The following is a 26,608-nucleotide window of genomic DNA, read 5'->3' on the forward strand; positions in this document are numbered from 1 at the left end:
GTATAAAGAAATGCTTAGGAATGACAAACACTAAATTCCAGACAGCAGCTACCACTGTAGTAGGGACACGGAATATTATTTGAGAGGCATATACATGGACTTTGTACCCACAGTGTTGTCTTTGATAAGCTAGGTCATGAGTATACTGCATCTGTAGGTCTCTGCAGATTTTAAATCTCTCATAATTAATATTTCTGAAAAGTAAACCAGCACATTGCTGAAACAAAAGCAAACAAAAAGAGAAGCCAAAACAAAACACCATAAAGGTACAAAGGAAGAAAATTTGATTATTTCAGTTTCCATCAACCCAGTACTGTATTTTCATCTCATTAGTAAATATGGGAGTCACTTGATGCTTTTGCACCTCATTCCATTTGCCCTGGGCTTTCCTGGTGGCTTAGTCGGTAAAGAATCCGCGTGCCATGCAGAAGACCCAGGTTCGATCCCTCCATCAGGAATATCCCCTGGAGACGGAAATGGTAACCCACCCCAGTATTCTTGCCTAGGAAATCCCATGGACAGAGGAGCTTGCTGTGCTATGGTCCAAAGGGCTGCAAAGACTTGGACATGACTGAGCAACTAAACCACCACCATTTGCCCCAGTCACGGGAGCTAGGCAAACCCGGGGAGAAGAGCCAGCCCACCCAGCGACATGTGCCTACCAGTTACCAGAATGGATGAACGCATTACCTAAAGGAATGGCCTCTGACCAGACACAGATGGCTTCCTGGCTGCCAGAGTGAATGCTCATCATATGAAGGCTCTGGCTGCTCCAACAACACCAACCCAACCGTTCTCCCTCTGCTTCAGAAATGATCCTGGCAACCAGGATCCCTAAAATGATTTGAGTTTCTAAGGAATTTTTTAAACATTTTAAGGGAAATGCAATCGAGGTGCTGATATTCCAGGCTTCAGGTATGGGCACAGGAGAGAGAATGGATGACATTTTCTTGAGTGTTGGATGCCTTTGAGATGACAGCATCCCACAATCAGCATCTCTCTTCCTCCTGGAGATCATCCAGGTTTTTGGACACGTTGCTTTGGGAATGACATGATCAGTAAGGCTTGCCTTCTACTTAATAAATCATGGAGAAGTCACAAGCTTCCATTCCTCTCACCACCCACACAGCTTCACAGCAAGTACACATTTATTTTATGTAGCTCAAGGCTTCCAACAAAATTTCTCAAAATAAGGTATTATCCAAGGAAACAAATGATATTCTTTCCTTGAGTTTCTTATCACCATGAACTATTAGGATAGCTGATACTTTTTCATCAATTTTGTATTATGATAAAAGCCATGTAGCAAATCTATCCTTGGAACAATCTTAAGTAAACAGTACAGTGCCGTTAACCATCTGTGCACTGTTGTATAACAGAGCTCCAGAATGTTTTCATCTTGCACGACTGAGACTCTACCCGCATTGAACAACTCCCCATTTCTGCCTGCCCCCAGACCCTGACAATTATCACTCTACTATATAGTTCGACTCTTAGGTACTTCACGTAAGTGGAATACTTAAGCATTTCTCTTTCCGTGATTCCTTCTTTCACCTGGGCTTCCCAGGTGGTGCCGGTGGTACAGAACCCAGCTGCTAATGCAAGAGATGTAAGAGTCGTGGGGTCGATCCCTGGGCCAGGGTCCCCTGAAGGAGGACATGGCAACCCACTTAGCATAACGTCCTCAAGGTTCGTCCATATCGTAGGACAGGATAGGTTTTCCTTCCTTTTTAGTGCTAAATACTCCTCCATTGTGTATATATAGCACTTTTTTTTCTAATTCATTCATCCACTGATGGAACTCTAGATTGTTTCCAAATCTTCACTGCTGTGAATGATCAGTGTGCAAATATCTATTCAAGATCCCATTTTTATCTTTTTTAGATATACACCCAGAAGTGGGATTCCTGGATCACATAGCAGTGGTTCTATTTTTTATTTTATTTTTTGAGGAATCTCTGTACTTTTTTCCATAGCAAGTGCATATTTTACAGTCCTACCAACAGGGCTTCAATTATTCTAATTTCTCTGCATCCTCACCAACATGCATTATTTTGTTTGTTGTTTTTTTCGACAGCAACCATCTTAATAGGTGTGAGGGGGTACCTCGCTGTGGTTTGACTTGCATTTCCTTGACCATGTCATGCACACTGAGCATTGTTTCATGTGCTTACTGGCAATTTGCATATCTCATTTGGAGAAATGTCTATTCAAGTCCTTTACCTATTTTTTTTTTAATAATCGAGTAAGTCATTTTGTCATTGCGCTGTAGGAGTTATTTATATATTCTGGATATTAACCCCTTATCTAATATACGGTTTGCAAAATCTTTTTCCATTCAGTAGGTTGCCTTTTCACTGCTGTTTCCTTTGCTGCAACTTGTGAGTATTAAAATATTTAACAATTTGAGTTCTTTATAGTATAATGGGCTTCCCTGGCGGCTCAGACAGTAAAGAATCTGGCTGCAATGTAGGAGACCTGGGTTCAATCCCTGGTTGGGAAGATCCCCTGGAGAAGGGAAAAAATCAATAAGCAAACTGCCCCTCTACCTGAACTTCCAGGCTACTCCCAAATTATGCTGCCATACAGCAGTGTTCCTCAAGGTATTGTTTACGGGTCATGCTGGAATCTTCTGGGGTGGTAACATGCAGATTCCTGGGAGCCATCTCTTACCTAATGAATCAGAATTTCTGGAAATGGCTTTGGGAATCTGCATTTGTAACAGGCTTTGCAAGTGACTTTTAGGCACATTAAAGTCTGAGAACCACAGCTAAATGATACACAGGAAAAATTCTCTCTGGAAATGGATCACTCCTAAACAAATTTCTGTATTATATATGGCACTAGAACAACAGAGAGAAGGGCATGGCAACCCACTCCAGGATTCTTGCCTGGAGTATCCCAGAGGAGCCTGGTGGGCTACTGTCAATGGAATCACAAAGTCGGACACAACTGAAACAATCTAGCACGCAGAACAAAGGAATAGTGGGTAGCAAAATCAGGTTAGCCTGTACAGGGCAGATCTCAACGTCTCATGAGTAGCAGCTGCTGCCCGAACTTGCATCTCTTTTAATGTATGCTTCAGCCCCATTCACTGGGGAAACAACAAACATTTAATGACTTCCTGCCAAAATCCATTTCATCTGAACTATCACCTAAATTCATCCACAGTGTCAAAATCATTACTTTAAAAAATTATTATAATTCTCATCTATTCATTCACTTCACAACAACAGTTTGATTTATCAAACATGCAGTGACTATATAATGTGTCAGACACCATTTTTGGCCTCAAGGAACCTATAGTCTAGGTCAGCTCTGTGAAGCAGAGCTACATTTATTCATACTATGAGCTACATTTATTCATTTATTTTAGACTTTTTGTGATGTTATGACTGTAGCTCATCAGACTCCTCTGGCCATGGGATTTTCCAGGCATGGATACTGGAATGGGTTGCCATTTCCTTTTCCAGGGGATCTTCCTGACCCAGGGATCTAACTCATCTCCTGAACTGGCAGGTGGATTTTTTACTGCTGAGCACCAGGGAAGATCTTTATGAGCTACATAAATAATTTAAAATGATCTAACAGTCACGTTAAAAAAATAAAAAGAATAAACCCATACATAAACAGTCAATTAATTCATGACAAAGGAGACAAGGATATACAAGGAGGAAAGAATAGTCTCTTCAAAAAGTTGTGTTGGGAAAAGTGGAGAGCTATATGCAAAAGAATAAAACTGGACTACTATCTCACATCATGCACAAAAGCAAATTAAAAATGGGTCAAAGGCTTAAATGTAAGACCTGACTGGACTACTATCTCACATCATGCACAAAAGCAAATTAAAAATGGGACAAAGACTTAAATGTAAGACCTGAAACCATAAAACTAGAAAACATAGGCAGCAATCTCCTTAATGTAGGTCTTGGCAATAACTTTTTGAATCTGACACCGAAAGCAAAGAAGCAAAAGGAAAAATAAATAAGGGGGACATCATCTTACTCAAAAGCTAATGTAAGGCAACCTCCTGAATGGGAGAAAACACTTGCAAATCATATATCTGATATGCGGTAATAGCCAAAATATATAATGAACTCATACAACTCAGCAAAAACAATCAATCTGATTAGAAGATGAGGAGAAGATCTGAATAGACATTTTTCCCAAGAAGACATACAGATGGCCAACAGATACATGGAAATATGCTAAATCATCAGGGAAATACAAATCAAAACCACAGTGAGATATCACCTCAAACCTGTCAGAATGGCTATTATCAAAAAGACAAGAGACAGCAAGTGTGGGCAAGGATGTGGTGGGAATGCAAACTGGCATAGCCCCTACAGAAAACAGTGCAGCAGTTCCTCAAGAAATGAAAAGCAGGGCTGCCATACGATCCAGCAGCTCTATCTCCGGTTATTTATCTGAAATGAAAACACTAACTCAAAAAGATATCTGCGCCCCCATGTTCACTGCAGCCTTCTTTATGATAGCCAAGATACAGAAACAGGCTAAATTTCCAGTGTCCACTGATGCCTGAGTGGATAAATTGTAACGTGTATACACATTCATACGCATACAAACACATACAAAAAAAAAAGCCAGGATATTCCTGCTGCTGTTTGCTGCTGTTTAAATGCTAAGTCATGTCCGACTCTTTGTGACCCCATGGACTGTAGCCCACCAGGCTCCTCTGTCCACGGAATTCTTCAGGCAAGAATACTGGAGTGGGTTACCATTTCCTTTTCTAGGGGATCTTCCTGACCCAGGGATCGAACCCACATCTGCTCAGCAGGTAGATTCTTTACTACTGAGCCACCTGGGAAGCCCTAATGGGATACTATTCAGACATGAAGAAGACTGACACCTTGCCATTTGCAACAACATAAATACACTTTAAGGGCATTACGCTAAGTGAGATACATCAGATAGAGAAAGACAAATACATTCTAATCTCTCTTATATGTGGAATCAAAAACAAACAAACAAAAAGCAAGCTCATACCATACTGGTGGTTGCCAGAGGTGGGTGGTAAGTGGTTGGAGAAATGGGTGAAGGGAGTCAAAAGGTTAAAACAAAAATGGGCATGTATAGACACCTCACCATAAAAGGTATACAAGTGGGAACAAAATCATACACAAAGACACTGATAAAAAGGGAATTATGAGAACAGAAATGCAATGCATTAGGGAAAAGTACATTAAGTACATTAGGGAAAAGCAAATAGAAACAGCTGTGAGATATCCTACATATCTTTTAGAACGGTTACATTCTAAACAAACACACAAAGTTGAAAATACCAATCCTAGCAAAGATTAACAGGAAAAGTCATTCATTAAAAAAAGAAAGTTAAAAGAAATGGTAAAAATGTTTAAATATATATTTAATCCAATATATCCTAAAATACTATTCCAACATGCAATCAATTTAAAAATTACAAATTGTATATTTGCACTCATGATCTTCTATCAAGTCTGAAATCTTGTGTGCACTTTACATTGAAACTAGTGACTTTAAATGCTCAAATGATACATGTGATCATTGGCTATAGTAGTAGACAAAGCTAGCTGAGCAGGAAAGACGGATGAATACAAACATAATTTCCAGATCCAGGAGACTCTTGACATTTGCAAGAGACATCTAAAGAAATCTTCATGTATCCCCAAATTTGTAAATTCTGCTGTAAAAATATCACTTGCCCTATAAAATGAAATAAAGTCTAAGAATAGCTAATACTTCAATTCATGATTCTGCACAGGAAGCTATTTCTCCACTTCTGCCACAAGGCACTTATGAAAGAAACCCAAAATAAATGGTGGTTAATAGCCCAGAGACTTCCTCAAGTTCTACTTGTGGTCACCTTACCTTGGGAGATAGGCAACGAAGAGCAAGTATCAAGTTACTTATGGACTCTGAGTCCCATGATGAGAAAAATAAAAGCACCAATATTGTTCAGTTCAGCACCACCTGACCACATGTATGTCTGTGTCTCACTAAACTCTTGTCTCCCCGAGGACAAAGCAGATGAACCAATAATAATTTAAGACCCACTCTAAGAAGTAGGGGCCCATGAGTTAATAGACCAATGAATAGTTCCTAATTCTGATGGAGCAACCCTGAGGGTGGGGGGATGAGTACGTGAAGAGCAGGTTCTGCATCTCAGACAAGTAATAAAGGGGAGAGACGTAGCCCTGCTCAGAGGTAGGGCACCCGCTGAGGCGAGCAGAGACACTAAGGGTGACACCAAGACGACCACCCTAATGTTCTTAAGACTTTCCCAGGCTGCACTTTGACGGAGTTGTAATATCTCTACCCCAGGCTCGTGTGTTCAGTCGCTCAGTTGTGTCCAACTCTTTGCAACCCCAAGGACTGTAGCCCACCAGGCTCCTCTGTTCATGGGATTTCCAAAGCAAGAAGACTGGAGTGGGTTACCATTTCCTCAGGCTCTAAGGCCAGGCATTCAAAACAGGAGCTGTCCTCAAATATACCCATGTGGCTGAGAGACCACCTTGCCAAGAGGGGAAAACGGGACAAACAGGGAGGAGGGATATTTTGTTCACATTTTGTACAGGGGTTCTGTGCAATCATTAAGCTCATCCTCATCTCCGCTTTTCTTGCATGCTTGGCGTGTTGACTCTTCAATTTTATCTACCCATGTGGACAGACCACAGCTGTCCCACTTGTTTCTATTTCCTGTAGCTATTGAAACGCCATTCTGAACACACAGGTTGGCCAACACATGTGCTAACGTTTCTTCTGAATAACTCCAAGGTTCATAGAACACTAAAGCCAGCCTGGTTTAAGCAAAGTTTGATGCACTGCTCCAAAAAGAGTCAATTTTAGCTGCCTCAAATCCTGATACTGGATTCTCCTCCTTGGAAACGTAACATGCGTCAAGTATTTTCATTCCATACAGGCTGCCTTCAACTGCACTGAACATTTATTCTGGCCCACAACCCTTTTCTAGGAGCTTATGGAGTTCGCTGATGGCACTTCTGACTATATTTGAATTGTGCAAAGAGTCTAAAGTTCTTGAGCCAACCCTTACTCAGAGTAAAGGTAAGATGGGCAGTTATGTGTCACCAAACCAATACTCTCAACCCACAACAACAGTAAGCTTCCTTTTGCCTCATGTTTCCTAAGTGTCTCTTGGGCAGTTTTCATGTCTCAAATTAATTCCTTGTCCAACACCCGTGGTGGATTCATGTCAATGTATGGCAAAACCAATACAGTATTGTCAAGTAAAATAAAGTAAAAAAAAAAAAAAAAAAAAAACCTAAAAAGAAAAAAAAAGAAAAAACATTAGGTTTTTCTCCTCCCTCAGTGAGCAGGTTTTCTATTAGCTTGAGTCCTAGCTGAAACTGAGTCCAGTATCCCCTTTTCCTTAATCTGTACCGAGCATATGGAAGACTCTCTTGAACTGCAGGTCGGAACCACTGCCAAATTTGTCATGTGTCTAACTTATTCAAAATCTGTGTTTTCTAACTAAAAACTGTCACCATCTTAAAGTGCTTCATTCTGTTGTGCACACCAGCATTTAAACACACTTTGCAAGAGACGAGAACAGAGTCTTACAGTATACGCAGCTGCGGGGGGTATGTCTGAATCATCCCATAGAAAGATCACTCATTGCCAAACACCAGCTTCATGGCACCACACGTCACTGAATCCCAGGTGCAGATATGTTCACACTGCAACCTTCCTGAAGCTGGATGTCTCCTACAATCGATACCTTATCAACTGTTTGGTAGTCATTTTTCTTCTTCATGCAACATAAGATGGTGAAAGAGCTCATGAGCAACGAGTTCACATCATCTGATGAAATACAGAATAATTCTTTAAAATTAAACCCCTGTAAAATTAGCCATCACTACCCGCCACAGACTTTCAGGGATACTTGTGTATAAGTGAACAGGAGAATCTGAAGTCTGGGAGTGCTGAGCGCTTCCTGTGATGGGGAGTAAGTGCCATGGCAGGGGGAGGTACCCAGGGTTAGAAGAAAAGAGAGGTCAGGGCACTGGGCTGGCTCCCTACACGGCCTCTGGGCTGGGATTCCGAGAATCAGTAGTTGCTGGCCAGGGGACGGGCAGGAGTGTGTGTGGGTATGTGTGTTCGGCTGCTTGGTTATGTCCCATTCTTTGCGGCCCCATGGACTGCAGCCCACCAGGGTCCTCTGCCCGTGGGATTTCCCAGGAAGAGTACTGACTGGCACGGGGTGCCATTTTCCCCTACTCCAGGGGATCTCTCTGACCCAGGGATCGAACCCTCATCTCTTGCATCTCCTGTACTGGCAGGAGGATTCTTTACCACTAGTGCCACCTGGGCAGCCCTGTGGGTATGCTGGGAGGGTATTATTCCAGACAGACGGAAAGCAAAGAACAAACTGCTTCTACGGTAGAACTGCATGGGTGTGTGTGTATGTGTGTGTGCGCGCGCGTGCACATCCACGCAGCCAACCATAAGCAGCTGTGCATTCCTACAACTTTTAAGAACAAGAGCTGTGACCTGGGACACATGGGGACATATGGGGACCAATCTCTGAAAGCACCTTTAGTCACTTTTCAGCATTGAGATATACTTTGTAGCTTCTGGAGGGTAGATGTTTGATGCAGTTTATTTCACATGTAGTGATTACCTTCTGTGTCCTGTCTTTGCTAAGAGTTCCTAATCGACTTTCCATGACAAATGGACACCTGTGGCAGGTCTCTTGGATTTAACTTCCAATTTTGCAGGATACTAATTTATATAATTTTCTCCTCATTCCATCTTTCTGTTTTTACAGAGAACAACTTCATCTAGAACTACTACCAGTTTTCAATAGCTGGTTTTATTTCTCTGACATATAACCACAGAACTAATGTAAGTTGGAGAAGGCAATGGCAACCCACTCCAGTATTCTTGCCTGGAGAATCCCAGGGATGGGGGAGCCTGGTGGGCTGCCGTCTAGGGGGTCGCACAGAGTCGGACACGACTGAAGTAGCAGTAATATAAGTAGCAGCAGCAGTAATATAAGTTGTATAACTTAGAATCTAGAGGTCGTTAAGAAACAACAGAACAAAGCCCTTTCCTTTTCAACTGGGGACCTGTGATCCAGAGAGAACAAAGCAAATTGGCTCCAGCACCAGGACTCAGACACAGGCTTCTGATGAACTGCCAAATGAGCAGAAGAAACACACATTTGTCATAGGTGCTAGGTACCATGCTAGAAAAATAATGTTCTTCCTTCTTATTTTGCTCAATATATTTTTCATCCTTTCCCCAAAAAGTTTATCTTGGGCTTCCCTGGTGGCTCAGACAGTAAAGGATCCCCCTGCACTGTAGGAGACCTGGGTTTGATCCCTGGGTTGGGAAAATGCCCTGGAGAAGGAAATGGCTACCAACTCCAGTATTCTTGCCTGGAAAATTTCATGGACAGAGGAACCTGGTGAGTTACAGTCCATGAGGCTGCAAAGAGTTGGACACTCCTGAGGAACTAACACTTTCACCCTTTTCTCATGTCTAGAAAGATTCTTTCCCACATAGAGAAGGAAAAGTGTTTTAAGTATAAATGTCTAAATAGTTTCAGTAGAAATGGGGAGGAAAAACTAAAGCAGTTCCTCCAGGCATAACTAACTGCATTTATTGTTATTATTCCAATATTGATTCATCAAAATGTGTTCACACATAGTTGAGAAAAAGGGTTCCCTGTGGAGGGTGGGAAGTTGAATCATCTTCTATCCCTTCAAAAGCCAAACATTAGTTAAAGTAATGTGATTCTGACTAGTTTTTATGGGTGTTTGTCCTATGTCTCAGATATCACCCAGCTTTCCCTTTCAGATTTTGATAAGGTTATGACTACTTGAGCATTCCACAGAACTTTAAATGGGTTCTGTTTGCAGTTGAGTTTGAGTCTCCTGAAAATGATTTTTGGCATTTCATAAGTTCACAAGCAAATGTGAAACACCATCATGATTTAATTTTATGAGTCATGCTTTAATTTTGTGAGTCAGCAAATCTTACAGGAGGAAAGCAGAATTCTAACCATATTCAAGGCAGCTAAAAGATGGATGACTTTTCATTTAAACCTACATGTGCAAGTCTCTATTAAAATTTGCATTTTCTGTTAATGAATTGTGGCTTAGGATATTTTTAAATGATCATTCACATTTCAAAACAGCTCAAATATTATAATATATAAAAATATATTAAAATACATAAATATTAAAATATAATATCCAGGCATTAACTAAGCTTAATAATTCCCTAACTCTATTAAGATCACATCCTGAAGTAAATATTTCCAATGCCAATATAACTTGTCTCCCAATATTCTGCTTAGCATAAAACAAAAGCCTATAAGCCCACGGTCATGATACAAGCTTATCCCTCTTCCACTTGTGTGCCAAGTCATTTCAGTTGTGTCTGACCCTTTTGCAACCCTGTACAATCACCGGGCTCCTCTGTGCATGGGATTCTCCAAGTAAGAATACTGGAGTGGGCTGCCGTTTCTTACCCTAGGGGATCTTCCCGGTCCAGGGATCAAACCCTGGTCTTTTATGTTTCCTGATTTGGCGGGTGGGTTCTTTACAACCAGCGCCACCTGGGAAGCCAGACTGAAGCGTGGCTTGCTCATCTTACACTTGGCTCATCTGTAAAACAGTAGATGAAGCTAGCTGACATCCAGGTTGCCCTTAGTCACAAAACCATAGAGCTGATTTTAATTATTTTCAGAGGTAGCTAAGTTGGTAAAGAATCCACCTGCAGTGCAGGAGACCCCAGTTCGATTCCTGGGTCGGGAAGATCCGCTGGAGAAGGGATAGACTACCCACTCCAGTATTCTTGGGCTTCCCTGTGGCTCAGCTGGTAAAGAATCCACCTGCAATGCAGGAGATCTGGGTTCAGTCCCTGGGTTGGGACGATCCCCTGGAGAAGGGAAAGGCTGCCCACTCCAGTATTCTGGCCTGGAGAATTCAGGACTATACAGTCCATGGGGTCGCAAAGGGTCAGACATGACTGAGCGACTTTTACTTATGAGAAAGCTTAGAGATAATGAACACAACATGTTCCTTTTTAAAGATAAGGAAATTGGGTTTCTAGAAATAGAGACTGTTGGGAGGTCAGGTTAAAGATCAAGTTTACATGGAGGAATTCTGGGTCCCAAACACTAGTCAGCCAATTAGCAACCTGATGCTCTCCTGAGTCTCTTCCTCTCTTCTAAGGGATGTCTCTCAAAGGAATATACCAAATGCAGCATCTCATACTTAAAGAAACTTTAAAAAGCTAACATATTCTCTAAAAGGCTTTCATCCTTGATATTAATTTTAGTTAAAAATAATATGGCCCCATGATATAAACTAAAACCAAAATAACCCCCAAACTCAAATTGCTCATGGTGGGGCATGATCTAGGTCTTGCTACTCTTTCTCTTGCTTACCCCCTGCCTGTATAGGAGAATCAAGGGTGAATTTTGTGCTGTGACAAAAATCATGATGGCAGTAACAAGGCTGGCACTGAAAGAAACCTCAAGGGAATCTACAAGAGCAGATAATATGAAATGGATTAGAAGACTGGAAACCGAAAAAGAACAAATAGTGTATCTTTGCTAAAGAAAGGATTGTTTTTAAAGACCTTGCTGTATAAATTATACTCACCTTTGATTTTATTTAGTTTGGTATATGTAACTTTCAAATGCAATTTAGCAAATGGATTTTAATCTCTGGTCTTTATAGTGCCTTTTCTCTAAAAGCTTAACCTCACAAGGTGAACAATGAAGGAACACGCTACTCAGACAAAGGTCTCAATCAACTTTGGTCAAGAAATACTAGACTGCATGGAACTTCCCTGGTGTCCAGTGGCTAAGACTCTGCTCCCAAAGCAGGGGGCCTGGATTCAATCCCTGGTCAGGGAACTAGATCCACATGCTGCAAGCGAGAGTTTGCACGCCACAACTATAGAACTCCAGAGCCACAACTAAGACCCAGTGCAGCCAAATAGAAAATTAAAAAAAAAAAAAAAAGAAATACTAGACCCTTAAGTACCAGCACACAGCGTCATTAAATGATGAGAATACATGTTTTCTTTAAATTTTAACACTGCATTTTATAACTGGGATATAATTATTTGAAAGATTAATCTGAGATAAACAAATTTTCTCATCCAAGACTGTGTTGTCCAATATATCAGCCACTAGCCAAATGTGGCTACTGAGCAACTTGGAAATATGGCTAGTTTAAATACAGATATGTTTTCAAATAAAACACATACTATATTTTGAAGACTTAGCAATCCCAAAAGTAAAGTGTCCAATAAGAAGTTGATATTTCATACTTATTTATATTTTATGTTGCTAAAATTATATGTATTTTATATTGATTTATGTATATTTAAATTTTATATAATTGTATTGCTATATTATATATAAATATATATTTGTATTATATGTTATAAATTACATTTATACTTATTTATATTTTATATATGTATTTTCATATTTTATGTTGAAATAATATTTTGGATATACTGCATTAAATAAATATATTATCTAATTTTCTCTGCTTTTTAGTTGTTTCAGTGTGTCCAGTAGAATGTTTTAAATTACATATGTGGCTGCCCTTACATTTTTATTACATAGCTTTGGTCTAAGGCATTAAGCAAAGCAGCAAAGAGCCAAAAATTAATTCTCAGGTCACCAATATTCTATACAGATACAGATATTTTCAAAGAGTTTTCTCCCCAGAATCTCTCTGACAATTATCCTGTCAGATACATCATTACAGAAATAAAATTTCACTTATATATATATGTACATAAACTATATATATATGTGTGTATGTGTATATATACATGTATACATAGTCTTTTTAAATGACCTTCAGTATGGTCTTTTAAAATGACCCACAATCTGCATTTTCACAATAAGTTGCTTTAAAAAAATCAAACTCTATCTGCAAAATGTACTATTTCTTTTAAATCAGATTTATAGAAATGATTTAGTGAAGTGGATGAACTACCATTAGATCATCAAAAGTGAGAAGATAAATCAATCACTCTCTCACTATACACACACACACACAAAAGCACACATATAAATACCTACAAATATAAAATGCACACACACATTTATAAATGAAATGTACATAATTCATATACAAATATGAATGGTTAATAGTATTACAAGTGTGAAGGAAGACAAAAAAATGAATGCAGTGATGACGCCTCTATGAAATTACACATAAGTGTAACGTCAACAATCAGAACGACCTGCAAGATACTACTGTTTATAAAGTTCTCTTTCTTTAAGGTTAAACTCACAATTTAAAGCTTCTTACAGAAATGATCAAGTAATTTCTTAGGCCTCCACAGATCACTCAGAGGTAGCAGAGGACTTACAGATTATTCAGTCCTATCTTCTCCTTTCAGAGATGAGCTAACGGAGGCCCAGGATGGAAGAAAATGTCCGAGGCATAGAGTAAGCCTTTTCCATTTGTTTTAAATTACCGAAACACACAGACACCAGTATGTTGTTTATAAAATGTCTACGCTGTGCACAGGTCCTGTAAATAAACCAGCATGACTCCTTTCTCTGGAAATGGCACAGATTCAAGGACGTTCTTTGGTGAAGTGCTGCTGCTGCTGCTAAGTCGCTTCAGTCATGTCCGACTCTGTGTGACCCTCTAGACAGCAGCCTACCAGGCTCCCCCGTCCCTGCGATTCTCCAGGCAAGAACACTGGAATGGGTTGCCATTGCCTTCTCCAATGCATGAAAGTGAAAAGTGAAAGTGAAGTCGCTCAGTCGTGTCCGACTCTTCGCGACCCCATGGACTGCAGCCTACCAGGCCCTGCCGTCCATGGGATTTGCCAGGCAAGAGTACTGGAGTGGGGTGCCATCGCCTTCTCCATTGGTGAAGCAGTGGTCCCTAAATCATGTTGGAGTTTGAGCTAGCTTAAGAACAAGGGACCAAGTGGTGCTGGTGGTAAAGAACGACCTGCCAATGCCAGAGACATAAGAGATGTGGGTTTCATCCCTGGGTCAGGACGATCCCCTGGAGAAGGCAATGGCACCCCACTCCAGTACTCTTGCTTGGAAAATCCCATGGATGGAGGAGCCTGGTGGGCTGCAGTCCATGGGGTCGTGAAGAGTCAGACACGACTGAGCAACTTCACTTTCACTTTTCACTTTCATGCACTGGAGAAGGAAATGGCAACCCACTCCAGTACTCTTGCCTGGAAAATCCCACGGACAAAGGAGCCTGGTGGGCTGCAGTCCACGGGGCCCCACAGAGTCGGACATGACTGAAGCAACTTAGCACGCAAGCACAAGAGCAAGGGATGAAGACAGCCTAGGAAGGGGAGGGAGATGCAAGAGGAAGACCTTCAGATAAAAGTCAACAGTAAAGGGAAGCAGAAGGAGACAGCTTTGTGTTTTCATGTACCTCGATTAGCAGAGCCACCCTTGCCTAAACTGGGTCATCTGGTTGGTGTTATCTGAGAACTAATAAAAAGCTCTCTTTTCCAGGCTCTTGCTACTTTCTTAGGGAAGAGGTTTTCTGAAATAAATAACAGCAGTAGAACTGCTATTACTAATATAAATCATTAATCATCAATAATAACAAATAAGGCACAAGACCAGTTCTTCTGGTGGGAATCAGGAAAGACAGGACCATTGGGGATAGGCCTGGTAAGGCAGGTAGAACAAGCAGGAAGAACCACCAGGAAGTAGCCCAAAGGCACGGAGCTTCAGGTCAGGTGTGGCGCCAGGGCAAGTTTACCTACTCCACGGCAACGCCCGAGCCGCCTATGGCAACGCCGAGAAAAAGCATCAGACACAAGGCTGCTCGGCTCCTGGCCTTCAGGGAATAGGAGGCAGAGGCAACTCCCCAGGAGGGCGATGACCAGGCTCCCCCCTCACGCTCTATGGGGAATCGTGGCCCTGGGCATGGCACTGGGCCCTTTCTCTCACAGCTTCCTCCCCTCGTCACCATTACTCATTTTGGGGGACCATCCAGCACCACGACTACAGCCACGGCTGTTCCTTCCTCTTCACAAGGGACCGGTCTCACCCTCTTGCCCCTTCCCACCTTATTCCATCTATTATTCCTTCTCTTTCAAGTCAGTCAACCTCCCTTTCTGCCTTCAACCCATATTCTTCAGCCTCTTTCTCCCTCCAGTCACCATCCTCTTCCTTCTCTTCACAGAGGGAGTTCTAAGCCCACGCAGTGTGCTTCCTTTTTCCACCACACCAGAGGAAGGTTCTCACTATGAGCCCAGCGAAGGTCCTCCTCTCTCTTGACCTCTGAGCAAGCTCCCCTTCTTCTGTTTCTCAGTAAACACTCTCTACACTTGGCAACTGTTCAGTTTTCCTTGTTGGCTCCTTTCCCTCTGTGTGTGCACCTTTCGAATATCAATGATCTATAAGGTTCCAGGACTTCCCAGGTGGTTCAGTGGTAAAGAATTTGCCTGTCAATGCAGGAGCCCTGGGTTCGATCCCTGGATTGGGAAGATCCCCTAGAGCAGGAAATGGCAACCCACTCCAGCATTCTTGCCTGGAGAATCCCATGGACAGAGGAGCCTGGCGGGGCTGCAGTCCATGGGGTCGCAAACCTTGGCTGTCTTCTATTACACTCTACTTGCTCTCTCTAGGTGATTTAATTCACTTTTGTGGCTTCCACCAACAGCTGTATGACTTCCAAAGTTAAACCCCTCTCCAGAGACTACAGTGGGAGTCTCAAAATGTAGATCTGGCACTCTGGGGGTGTGTGTGAGCGTGTGTGTGTGTGTGTGTGTATACACATGCTCAGTCGTGTCTGACTCTTTGGCACTCTGGGGTGTGTGTGTGTGTGTGTACACATGCTCAGTCCTGTGTGACTCTTTGGCACTCTGGGGTGTGTGTGTGTGTGTGTGTGTGTGTGTGTGTGTGTGTGTACACATGCTCAGTCGTGTCTGACTCTTTGGCACTCTGGGGTGTGAGTGTGTACACATGCTCAGTCCTGTGTGACTCTTTGGCACTCTGGGGGGGTGTGTGTGTGTGTACATGCTCAGTCGTGTACGACTCTTTGCAACCCCATGGACTGCAGCCCCACCAGGCTCTTCTGTCCATGGGATTTCCCAGGCATGAATACTGGAGTGGGTAGGCATTCTCTTCTCCAGGTTCCCAGGTTCTCTTCTCTTCTTCCCAACCCATGGATTGAACCTGTGTCTCCTGCATTGCAGGTGGATTCTTTACAGTCTGAGCTGCAAGGGGAGCCGCTGGAGCTCTGGAGAGGGGTTTAAATAACCAACTCCCTCTGGTCATCTTCACGGATGTCCAACAGGCACTTCAAATTCAGCACCTCTAAAACTAAAATTCTCTCTCTCCATCACCCCCGCAATTTTTCTCCTTCTTGTGGTCCCAATGCTAATCACCAGCAGGAAATCTACCGAGTGGCCCAAACTTGACTTCTCATCTTTTGCAGCCAGTCTCCCAGTCCTCTTCATCCTACCTCCTAAAAAGCTACTAAACACATCTCCTCCTTTTAGATTCACAATCAGGGCTTAGTCTAGGCCTTCAGAGGCAAAACCATCCTTGTATCTACCCATTCTAATCTTTTACACCATTGTCTGAACTCTTTGTATAACATGCAAATCCTCCTGCTAATGCAGGAGACATGGGTTCAATCCCTGTGTTGGGAAGATACCCTGGAGGAGGAAACAGCAACCAGTCCAGTATTCTTGCCTAGGAAATCCCATGGACAGAGGAGCCTGGGGGGCTATAGTCCACGGGGTTGCAAAGAAGTGGACACAACTCAATGACTAAACAATGACTTAACCTTACCTCGACTCTTCACAAATGTCACCTCCTCAGTGAAGTCTTCCCCAACCCAACACCTGTCCTCCTTCTCCCCAGGGGCCTCCCACTCCTGCCCTCCCCACTAGAGAATCAACTGCCACACACCAATGCTGGTGGTGCTCCGCAGTCCCATTATTCTCAAGCAACGAGCTGATTACATCTGCATTGCGCCCGCCCCCCTCCCCGCTCCCCGCCACCCACCAAAACACACACACATACTAGCCCTTCCCAGGTGGCTCAATGGTAAAGAATCCAATGCAGGAGATGCAGGTTTGATCCTTGGGTCAGGAATATCCTCTGGTGGAGGAAATGGCAACCCACTCTAGTATTCCTGCCAGGGAAACCCCAAGGACCCAGAAGCCGGGCAGGCTACAGTCCATGAGGTCACAGGGTCCAACACAACTGAGAACCCATGCACACCCCTGCACTGGCCCGGAAGTCCTTTGAGGGGAGGAATCCTAACTGGTTCATCTTTGCCTCCTTATGCCAAGCACAGAATCTGAATACAGCAGGCCTTCAGCAAATATGTACTGGATAAAGGGCAGTAATTATGTACTGCCCTTTACATGTGTGAAGCACCGAACAGTCATGCCAGTATCAGAAGGGCAAACAGCCCATTTCGCAAGTGAGACACAAAGGTGAAATAATTTGCCCAAAGTCTACAACTAGTCAATGAAAGGCTGCTTTTGACCTTCGAAATCCTGTTTTAAGCACTCCACTCTACTCCTGGACCAAAGGGTTGGATAACGGGCTTGTTGTTAGTTTTGTCGTTTAGTCACTGAGTTATGTCTCTTTTGTGACCTCATGGACTGTAGCCCACCAGACTCCTCTGTCCATGGGATTTCCCAGGCAAGACCACTGGAGTTTGTTGCCATTTCCTTCTCCAGGGGATCTTCCCCAACCCAGAGCTCTAACCCTGGTCTCTTGAGTCTCTTGCATTGGCAGGCAGATTCTTTACCACTGAGCCACCAGGGAAGCTCGGATAATGGGCTCAGCTTCTGTTAAAAAACAATCTCTCCTAATCACAGGCTCAGGTTCCATGTTATTCCCAAATCCATAGCTGCCATCATGCTTATACACAACAAAACCTTGACGACTCCTGGCGGCTCTCAGGGTTCCTACCAAGAACAAGGTGTGCCATTTATCACAACTAGCTCTTTGGTCCCTGGCCTAGGAGGCACTACCCCAGAAACATGCAGAGAAGGCTGAATTTCCCCTAAGTACCACTAGGCTTTCATGCCTTGTTCTGGGAACAGAGAAGTGGGTGTAAGCGATGATGATGATGGTGAGCAACGGGATGATTTTAACGTGTGGTCTGGGAAAGCAGCTGCAGTACTTTATAACCACTTCTTGCACAAATACTCTCACCACAGAATGAGAGGGACCTTCCACTCTCAAGTCTAGACTCTCAGGGTTAGCGATATACCATTATCTACATACTCATTGGTCATCACGGAATACATATACCTCGTGTATCCGACCCCATGGTAACTCATTGCATTCCGGTGTCTTTTTCAGGCATCCTCTTTCGATTCTATGTACTTTCTGTAAAATGTCTTCTAAAAATGACCCCTTTACTTTCCTCTAATTCTAACAGCTTTTTAACATCAGTCCCTCATTTTCTACTAATATCTCCACCAGCTCTCCATGACTGTGCAGCACAAAATTGAAATGAGTCCTATGCTTACCCTGGTTAATACATTTAAGCCTCTCAACTCACAGATTGATCAAACTTGCCCAAGGTCATTCAGACAGTAAGGGACATACATGCACAATGGGCTCCAGGCATGAGGACTAGTTGCCAGTATGCCTTCCCTCTGTACACCTGGGTACTGTGTGGGAAACTCTCCCTCGACTCATCACCTTTTCTGACCTGCCAAATTCTTATTGGCCCCTTAAGGCTTAACTCAAGGGTCATTTCCTCCATGAATCGTCTCAGTTTTCTCCGCCCTCTCCCCCACCTGGGTTGGGTGTCTCTGCCCTGGGCTTCACCTCTCCCTACCTTTCCTGAAATGTCATCGTCACCTGACCCACTGATCTCCCTCACTAGGCTGCAGGCTTCTCCAGAGCAGGGAAGGGTCTGGGTCTCAGCTTGGGATTCCCAGCATTGGAACGATGCATGACGCATGACACACACAACAGATGCTTGCTGAAAACTGAGCGACAACCCCTCTTCTCTGATTTGGCCGAAGGCCTCATGAATGACATCATCTAACCAGCAGGAGAGACTTCTCATCATGAGCAATGCCATTTTCTCAACTCTCCAAGAACTCATTCTCTCACTAGGTTTACAATGAGACAAGTAGCTACTATTAGTTGAGGAACTAGCACTTCTCAGACACCAACATGAATGCTCTGTGCACAGTATGCTTATCCTGGCAACACTGTCCAGGGGACATCATCCTCATTTTATGGCTGAAGCTCAAAATCAGTTACTTATCCTAAGTAATTGGCCGGGAGTCACACAGAAGGAAGGCTTTGTTTTAAAAGTGTGTATAAAACACCTTAGAGTCATCTGTGTCCTGGAGAGATTCACTGAAATCTGAAATTACTTCAGGGCATTAATTGGGATGCTAGAGTCATGCAAGCATGGTTAACTAGAATTTATAGAGGTTAACGCATCTACCATATGCGTTATCCAGAGCGGCAAATCATGGCCGTAGTCCTAATTTTCCTAAGCAGATAGACAGGGATTTATGACACCTATTTACCTCAAAGGGAATTGACTATCAAAGGTTGTATCTGCCAAAATGCTCTGTTAAAGAAGAGGGCAGAGGCCCATCTTAGTATACTCTGCTGCATAAAAAGCTTGGTGCAATGTTTCTCAAAAACTGGGCTTCCCAGGTGGCTCAGTGGTAAAGAATCCCCCTGCCATTCATGCAGATGCAGGAGATCCGGGTTTGATCCCTGGGTCAGGAAGATCCCCTGGAGAAGGAAATGGTAACCCACTCCAGTGTTCTTGCCTGGGAAATCCCATGGCGAGAAGAGCCTGGTGGGCTACAGTCCATGGGATCACAAAGAGTCAGACACCACTGAGTGAGCATGTTCTCAAAGATCAGTGGGAGAAGCCTGGGGCATCAGAGCTACCTGATAAACTACAGCAGATGGGAGACACCTGGCTGGGAATCCACACTTAACAAGCCCCCCAAATGATTCTATCAGAAAGAAAAGTTTAATAAGTACCAGCTTAGGACAATGCTTCTCTAACTTTAATCTACACAGGACTCACTTGGGGATCTTGTTAAGAAGAGATTCTTATTCAGTGGACATGGGGTCGAGGGAGGGTGGGTTGAGATTCCACCTGTCTTACAAGCTCTCAGGGAAGTCAATGTTGCTGGTCCATGGATCACATTTGAGTGTCAGCGGTTTAGAAGATCTACCCCTAATGGAACAAATTAGCTTTGTTTTATTCCTCAACCACAGACTCCATTCTCCAGCTTCAGGGAGGATTCCATAAAGCCCAAATTCTCAGTATTGGTACAAAATCACTGCAACAACTCAAAACCAACTGGAACGCATTCTCTATCATGAGGGAAAGGCAGAAGCATCCTTTTCAGAGATAGACAGCACATATGTTTAGCGTGTGAAAGAATAATTAATCTACTATTACTTGAGTCCTGCTGTGTGTGTGTGCTCAGTCCTGTCCAACTCTTTGTGACCCCACAGACTGTAACCTGCAAGGCTCCTCTGTCCATGGGATTCTCCAGGCAAGAATACTGGAGTGGGTTGCCATTTCCTTCTTCAGGGGATCATACTGACCCAAGGATCGAATCGCGTCTCCTGCATCAGCAGGCAGATTCTTTACCACTAGCACCCAGGAAGCCCAACTTGAGTCCTATTTACTGCGAAAATCCATATATATATATATATACACACATATGGCTCCCCAGTCCCTGGGATTCTCCAGGCAAGAACACTGGAGTGGGTTGCCATTTCCTTCTCCAATGCATATATATATATAAATGTAAGGTGGATATTCCTGCTCTATAGATAAGCAAATAAGGACCTGGAAAGCTGAAGCAACTTGCTCAAGGTCACATAGCTAATTATGTGTTGCAGCTGGGGCTCCAATCCTGCTCCACTGGGATCCAAAGCCTGTCCTTGCCCATCCTCCATGGCACTAGATATGACCGTGGTATAAAATGTGACAGCCGCGGCGGTGGGGGAGGGGCGAATGTTCCTCCTATACTGGTACTTGAGTTTAAAGGCTTTACTGAGGCAGATTCTGGATGGGGGTGAAGAAGGGAAAAAGGTGAATTAATCAGTGATCTATGTTGCCTCATGGACATAAACATACAGATAGCATCCTTGTCCAAGGTTTCCATAAATCTGAAAGTGCAGATGGAATAAAAAGGACATTAGTAGCCAGTGCACTGATCCTAAATGTTCCCACCCATCCTCAGGCTTCCAGGTGTACAGCTCAACCAATAAAAAGGAAAAATTCTTCCTGATCCTTGTGGCCTATTAACTTTACCACATTCTCCTGTATGAGGTTTCTGTAACTTAAAAGTTCACACGGAAACAGGTTGACCCTGCCACATCATTTCACAGTTGCCACACATCTCTTTCTCTGATAAACCTGCCAGCACCTGAAAAAAAAAAATGTACTCTTTAGTCAAATACACTAAAAATGCAGCAGTTTTGAAGGTTTTTTGGGTAACAAAATCTTCTTTTTCATAAGCCTGATGTGGAGAGAAATGCATGGCAATAAAGATGCTCAGAGAAAGCAGTCAGATAGATATAAAAGTGGATCAAATGAAGGAAAGAGCTATAAAATAAAGTTCCCAAGTGTTTACTATCCGGTGTCTTTAGCAATTAATGCCCCGTTAGGTTGAGTGTCCACAATCAGCTTTTTAGCCTTGGATCTCTCCACTATTATAATTAGTATTCAACAGCTTAACTGTCATTTTCTAAAGATTCATCCTATAATAGCAGTACAACTCTTTACCTATTTAGTGCAAAAAAAGATACAGTTTGAAGGCTGCTGCTGCTGCTGCTAAGTCGCTTCAGTCGTGTCCAACTCTGGGCTACCCCATAGATGGCAGCCCACCAGGCTCCCCCGTCCCTGGGATTCTCCAGGCAAGAACGCTGGAGTGGGTTGCCATTTCCTTCTCCAATGCATGAAAGTGAAAAGTGAAAATGAAGTCGCTCACATCTCCTTAAATTAGATATATATTTGGCAGTCAAAGAATTTTGCCCCTATGGCATGTATTCTCTACACGTTTCAAAAACAAAGACAGAAACCCCAAACAAACAAAAACAACAACAACAAAAAAAAAACGGACTTGAAAACTTAATTAAAAGTAAAAAAAAAAAAGTGTGCCTTGAACAGAATGTAAGAAACAGAATCTGGACCACGGATTACAAACCAGTGGGCATTTCCTACTTCATTCCTTCAGCCCAGGGAACAGTTCAGATCTCAAAAAAACCAAACTAAAGGTCTTCAGAAACCAACCTGGTATTTTTCTGGCGAGTTTTTACTGAAATGTTTGGACATGGACATGTTTGCAATGAGTCATAATTTATAGGACATTAATGGCCAATGTCTTCTGTGCTTTCCTTCCCACATTCAATATCATTTTCAAACCAGCTGGTAGGTAGTACATTTTCCAGGCCCTGATAATTTTTATAAAGTTACCAGATCTCAGATACTAAGGCTGCCACCCAGCACCCTTGCTCGTGATAATTTTTTATGGTATCTAGAAGAGAACCCAATTCCCTTTCTAAACTACATGCCTTTCGCCAGGGAAAATCTCACGCACCGTTTTTAAGACGCCCAAAGAGAAGCTGAGGGGCCTCTGGGGGCACGCCAAGTCAAAAGGCAACGGGAAAGGTTAATGGACGGTCGCTCTGGGCAGAGGCGGACGTAATAACAGGATGTGTTCGTTCCTAGAGGAAGCAGGACAGCGCGAGGCAGGAAAGGCGGCGGCAGCGGCACCCAGGGGAAACGGGCGCGCGGGGCTCGCGGGGACCCGGCCTGCTTAGGGGCTCCCGCTCCAGGCGGGTCCGAGGCTCGGAGCACCTCACCCGGGGGGGGATCCACCTCAGGCCCCCTGGTACGCGTGCTTCCAGGGCTCCCTCCCGCCTCCGCCAAAGATGGGGAACGGGGAGAAGAGAAAAGCCGAGCACCGGGAGCTGCGGCAGGTGAACTCGGCAACAAGTCAAGCCCCAGCCCGGGAGGGACCGCGGGGTCCCGGGGCCGGAAGGGCCGGGAGGCTGGGCCCGGCGGGGTGGGGCGGGCGGGAGGGGGAAGGGCGCTGCCGACGCGGAGCCCGGAGGCGCGGCCGGAGCCGGGAACGCATCCCTCCCGCTGCCCCGGGGCGGACGCGCGCTCTGCAGGCGCGCGCCTCCTCCAGACCTTCCCGGGCCCCAGGGCGGAGGCGGGGGAGGGGAAGGGGCTGCGGCGGTGCCCGCGCGGCGGTGAGGGCGCAGGAGGAGGCCACCTGTCTGTCACCCCGCGCGCGGAGGGCAGGGTTGGCGGCCCCGGGCTGGCGCCCCCGACCGCCCCGGCTGCCGGGAACCTCCCGCGGCAGCCTGCCGCCCGCCCGGCTCGCCCCCGCCCGGGCCCCGGAGGGCAGGTACCTCGGAGCCCCGGCCCCCGGGAGCCTCCCGGCCGCGAACGGAGCGCTCCTCCAGCTCCCTCGCCCGACGTCAGCGTCAGCAGAAGGCGAGGGAAGGGGGCGGAGGGAGCACAGGAACCGGTCCTTCCTGCGGCGCTCGCCGCCAGCCGGAATCGCAGCCGGCGGAGCCCGCGCGCGCCGCAGCGCAGCGCAGCGGTCGGGGGGAGCGGGCGCCCTCGCCTCCCGGCGAGCTCCCAGGGCCGGGACCCCGCCGTCGCCTCCCCTCCCCGTCTCTCCCCTCCGCGGACGCCCGGCGGGCGACCCCTCTCAGCAGGACCCCGGGACCCAGAGGAGGGAGGGGCCGATGGCCTCACCTTGTTTGGGGCGGGTCCGGGATGGGGGGAGTGAGTCTCCTCTCTACTCCCTCGGGTCCTTCCTCGACCCCCATCTCCTGGGGTGCCCCCCGCTCGGATCTACCGCCCAGGGTGACCCCGCCCCGGCTCTCCCGCAGGTGTTCCACGTGTCCGTAGAATTTGCGTCACAATGACCTGGCCGACAGGTGGGAGCAGCCGCGAACGCCCCAGGGTTCCCACTGTGCAGTGCTTTGCGCGTGCTACTTGCCTCCACGATAGATTTCCGTGGCTTTAGACGACAGGACACGTCTTGACTCCAATGCCAAAAAAAGTTACAGAGGCCTCTATCTGGGAATCAAGTGTGGGCTTAATGTTAAAAGGCTCTATGAAAAGAAAAACAACTGTATACATATTTTTTTTTTCCGTCCCCATTTTTCACATATCTTTTTTACTTAGGTTACTGACACTTAAGTAATTTCATCTTTTATTCTTTGTCAACAGGAAAGAACCAACGTCTTGTTTTTGAGTACCCTGCCGTGATCACATGAAGAAAAGGTGTTGCTTGCTAAAACCATCTATGCTGAAAAGCAGTCCTAAAGTGCTGTGACTCATCCCTCATGTTATATATTTCTTAAAAGTTTCATTGAATAGTCACCGATTGAAACAATTTAACAGGGTGAAAGGAAAGATAATTATTGAGTAATGACGCAAACAAGCCAGAAATCCACAGATAACATGAATGGGCTGCTTGTTAGGTGCCAGGCGTATGCTGTGTACTTCACTGTAATCCTTCAGCAACCCAATAATGTGGGTAGAGTATTATCCATATTTTACAGATGTAAACGTTGCCCAGAGTACCATAAAGGCATTCAGCAAATAGGATGTTGAGCATAAGTTTAAATCCAGGGTTGTCTGAACCAAGAGATTTAGTTTAATCTCAAGATAGAAAGGGGCTTCCCTGACGGCTCAAACATTATAGAAGCCCCTTGCAATTCAGGAGATCCGGGTTCAATCCCTGGATCAGGAAGATCCCCTGGAGAAGAAAGTGGCAACCCACTCCAATATTCTTGCCTGGAGAATTCCATGGACAGAGGAGCTTGGTGGGCTACAGTCTACGGGGTTGCAAAAAGTGCGATAGGACTGAATGGCTAACACACACACGATAGAAAGATGTCTGACCAAGATGGAAACAGAAAACAGTATAGGAGAAGATGTTGATTTTTTAATAGAAAGGTAGTAAGATGGTACCGCTTCAGGAATTTATATGACTTTTAAAGTTGACATAATTCTCTGGATATATTCTTTGGGGTTTCTGTTTGTCATAGATGGATTTGAGCCTGTCCCAGTAGGGCACAAAATATAGAGCTGAGCAAATATCAAGTCCTTAAAACATGTTTGTGAATAAACCAAATGCTGAATGAATAGGATCTACAAAACAGCAGATTGACGAGAAGCTGAGATTCAGGAGAAATTTGGTAAGAGAAAAACATTGCTCCTATATAACTGGCATTTATAAGAAGCACTCAAATGAATCTGTAGACAACACAAGCCAAATGATTGTCCTGTTTATAAAAAGGGGGGAAAAGTCCTTTTAAAATGAGAAAAGACTTCCTTGCAAAAGGGAGATGATTAAGATATTTTGTTTTAAAATATTTGATTCCAAGAACCATTAACTTACTGTAAAAACCTAGCTTAGGAAGTTTAAAAGAAACTTTTTTTTTTAACAGAATGAAGTGTTATTTGTAACATAGTAGTTGCTCAATAAATGTTGGCTGAATGTATCAATTAGTTAAAGCATTGAGAGAGAAATAGGTCACAAAATTTCCTGATTCTAATGTTCTCCTTTCTACCAATGGTTATTTAGTAGTTATCTGAAAACATATTAGGAACCCTATTTATTAAAGATTGGCTTTGTGGTAGATACATTTGTTAATGAGCTTTGGCATCGATGAGCTTTAGACATCTAGAGCTAGTAGCATGGCAGGTTGCGTGTGTATTCACAGCATCTGCTCAAAATGCAAATAATTGGAACACAGGTACTCGGGGAAGTGAGAAAAAAAGCTGATCCGTGAAACTAATTACTCAGGTTTCCTTGTACCTTACAAAAGGCCATGTTAGTCAACATGGCACTGAAATGCCTTGGATTTAACATAAAGAGTTTAACATAAGGTGTTAAATGACTTTTCATCATTATTTGGGTTGTCCTAACATTGGGGATAATACTTAAAGGAAGAAATAATAAACTGGTGCTTGTCCTGCATTGCCACAGTGCGGGCTTTCCCTTCCCGTTTGAAAAATCGCTCCATTTATAACACTTCCATTGCGCCTGTATACCAAGTTGTTTCAGTCTTGCAGAGCACCCACAAGGTGCTAGGGAGAACCGGAAACAATTTCTGAGAAGATTGGCTTTGGGGTGGATACGTTTGTTAATGAGCCAAATCTAGACATCTAGAGCCAGTCGGATGGCAAGCTGCTTGTGTGTTCACAGTATCACCTCAAAATGCAGAGAATTGGAACACAGGTACTAAGAAGAGAATGGCTCTTGAATGCTGGAATGTGAAGTTGTGGAAGAAATAATGTGCGTTTTCTAGAATGTAGCAGGATCAAAAAGTCTTTACATATTCAATGATCTTTTGGGGGGTGCTTCCCAGGTTCTAGATTGCTAATGGGACCACATGAATTAGGAATTGTGTTAGGCTGCCCTTAGCAGAGACACACAATAACAGTGGATTAAATGAGATAGAGATTTATTTTATTCCCACATTAGAAGAATTGGAAAGTAGGCTGTCCAGGGCTGTATGGCCTCTGCTAGCTCCTTGGGGTGCTGCCCTCCTCTCTTGTGCCACCATTCTTAGCAAATAAGCTATTATTTAAAGAAAAATCCAAGC

The 26,608-nt window shown here is 44.1% G+C and overlaps 1 protein-coding gene and 1 long non-coding RNA gene across 51 annotated transcripts in view; one reads left to right on the forward strand and one right to left on the reverse strand.

Moving 5' to 3' along the window:
• The window catches only part of ICA1 (islet cell autoantigen 1), a 165,401-nt gene extending 141,484 nt beyond the window's left edge, over positions 1-23,917 (reverse strand). For 3 of the 50 annotated variants that reach the window (XM_069587555.1, XM_069587561.1, XM_069587520.1), the window contains exons 1-4: positions 23,390-23,476; positions 22,570-22,696; positions 21,282-21,396; positions 112-194 (exon numbers count right to left, since the gene is read on the reverse strand). The gene's annotated coding sequence lies outside the window, so the exon portion shown is untranslated. Of the gene's footprint in view, positions 1-111; positions 195-7,578; positions 7,819-21,281; positions 21,397-22,569; positions 22,697-23,389; positions 23,687-23,741 lie in introns of those variants that run through there. The other 47 variants (XM_069587565.1, XM_069587553.1, XM_069587531.1 and 44 more) reach the window with 29 other exon arrangements.
• Positions 22,693-25,986, forward strand: LOC138439170 (uncharacterized). The gene is made up of 2 exons (XR_011256590.1): positions 22,693-22,951; positions 24,222-25,986. It is a non-coding gene; the product is annotated as an uncharacterized lncRNA (long non-coding RNA).
• The last annotated feature ends 622 nt before the right edge of the window (positions 25,987-26,608 follow it).

Source organism: Ovis canadensis, chromosome 4 (assembly GCF_042477335.2).
Source record: "Ovis canadensis isolate MfBH-ARS-UI-01 breed Bighorn chromosome 4, ARS-UI_OviCan_v2, whole genome shotgun sequence".
NCBI classification, from domain to species: Eukaryota; Metazoa; Chordata; class Mammalia; order Artiodactyla; family Bovidae; genus Ovis; species Ovis canadensis.